At 41.4% G+C, this 2,350-nt stretch overlaps 1 non-coding gene across 1 annotated transcript; it reads left to right on the forward strand.

Annotated features, from left to right (window-relative positions):
• Window positions 1-1,077: 1,077 nt before the first annotated feature.
• Window positions 1,078-1,152, forward strand: Trnap-cgg (transfer RNA proline (anticodon CGG)). The gene has a single exon. It is a non-coding gene; the product is annotated as a tRNA-Pro (tRNA).
• The last annotated feature ends 1,198 nt before the right edge of the window (window positions 1,153-2,350 follow it).

Consider the following 2,350-nt stretch of genomic DNA (forward strand, 5'->3'; position numbering starts at 1 on the left):
TATATATATATATATATATATATATATGATATCAAGGTAAATACATTGTTTGTTCTCTATTAATATCTTTCATTTGCTAACTATCTCTATCAGTAGTTAGTGCCTTCCATAGTTTGAATCTTTTATTTAGCTGGCAGTAGTGGCGCTCGCTGTATTGCATTAGGGGGAGTAACCAAGATTTTTGTGAGGTAAGTGATTTGTGAAAAGTACAGGTTAATGTTAGTCAGGGCCGTTCTCTTGTAGAGATTATTGAAAGTCAGATTGCGTTGCGCTAAAAATATTGTGCGTCAGTTTAAGCACAGTCTTGTAAAATTGTTCAACAGGGGACGTTTCAATTTATAGACGCAATAACATGTTTATGACACTGTCATAACCGGTTTCGGCCATAGAATGACCATCTTCAGATTCTAAAACAATACAAAAGCAAATTTATATTAAAAAATTTATATAAAAAATAAGTGCAATATTTAACCATGCTTATTAGTAATCTAACTGAATTTATGCGAAATACACATAGTTCATACCTAAAAGCGGCATACACTGCACATAGGTTCATGTGTAGTCAAACTAGCTATAAAATGAAACTTCCTGGCAGATTAAAACTGTGTGCCGGGCCCAGACTCGAACTCGGGACCTTTGCCTTTCGTGGGTAAGTACTCTACCAACTGAGCTACCCCAGCACGACTCACCTCCCTTCCTCACAGTTTTACTTCTGTCAGTACCTCGTCTCCTACCTTCCAAACTTTACAGAAGCTCTCCTGCGAAACTAGCAGAACTAGCACTCCTGAAAGAAAGGATACTGCGGAAACATGGCTTAGCCACAGCCTGGGGGATGTTTCCAGAATGAGATTTTCACTCTGCAGCGGAGTGTGCGCTGATATGAAACTTCCTGGCAGATTAAAACTGTGTGCCGCGCCGAGACTCGAACTCGGGAACTTTGCCTTTCGCAGGCAAGTGCTCTACCAACTGAGCTACCCAAGCACGACTCACGCCCCGTCTTCACAACTTCTGTAAAGTTTGGAAGGTAGGAGACGAGGTACTGGCAGAAGTTCAGCTGTGAGGACAGGGCATGAGTCGTGCTTGGGTAGCTCAGTTGGTAGAGCACTTGCCCGCGGAAGGCAAAGGTCCCGAGTTCGAGTCTCGGCCCGGCACACAGTTTTAATCTGCCAGGAAGTTTCATCTCAGCGCACACTCCGCTGCAGAGTAAAAATCTCATTCTAGCTATAAAACGTAAAACACCGGTCTTACATACATATAAAAATTTTGTTAGATTTTGTTCACTGTCTTTGCGCTAGATGCGCGCGTCCTAATTTTTCAAAAGCCTAAAATATACAAATTTACTATTAATATTTAGGTCAAATGTACATAAAATTTAAGATTACAGAACATACGGTTAAATCAGTAAAATAACATTTCAGAACAAGGAGAAAACATTGCTGTAGATGAAAATAGTAGTAGCACCAGTAGAGTGTATTTCTGACGCCCGATGGCGCTGTTTTTCCGGCTATTGCCGTTGTCCACTGGTACGGCAGGGACGACACGGGCAGTACGACGAGTGTAGTGCTCTGCTGCAGGTGGGTGGCACGCTCCTCAGCCTTACAGGTTGACGTCTGCTGCGGCCCGCAGCAGGCAGGCCAATACTCGACCGCCGGAAGGCTCCAGCCTCAGCTGAAGCATCGTATGTAGTAAAAACGATTCGCTCAGGTGAACAGATCGTCGTAAGTGTGGAAGTATGCGTCTGTTGCAAATTCATTCTGTCCATTGAGGAGTTCATCTGGTTCTCTGCGTCTCGTAACACAAATCTCCAGTTGTTCTAAAATGTCTAATCGTTTACTTTCTGTAACTTCATGTGGAATTTGAAGCTGTTCGTCGGTGTTACCAATATTATGAACCTCCTCTTGCATATGTAAGCCTAGCGCTGTCATATTACTGGGATACGTGTGTTCTTTAAACCTTACACCAAAGAACCTGCCTGTCTGTCTGATACAGCTTTTTTCGCATTCATGACAAGATATTTTGTAGACACCCGATTTACTATATTTATTACTTTTCCGTGGAAAGTTATGACGCACTAGTCTTTTTTAAATTATCGGAAGTCCTAAATGCAATTTTAACCTCGTTTCTTCGGAATATATGTTCGATTTTATCTGATGTTTTGCCTATATATTTCATAGTGGAGTACATATCCTTTTCGGATGTCGGTTTTACCTGCCGTTTCTCGCTCCTTCTTATCTTCTTTTTAATTCTGCTATGTATGGAGTTAACTATATCTGGGTCATAATCATTTGCGAAGGCGACCTGTATTAATATGTCAAGTTCTTTTTTGACTTCAGTTTGACATAATGGAAGT

This window comes from Schistocerca nitens, chromosome 12 (genome assembly GCF_023898315.1).
Source record: "Schistocerca nitens isolate TAMUIC-IGC-003100 chromosome 12, iqSchNite1.1, whole genome shotgun sequence".
NCBI classification, from domain to species: domain Eukaryota; kingdom Metazoa; phylum Arthropoda; class Insecta; order Orthoptera; family Acrididae; genus Schistocerca; species Schistocerca nitens.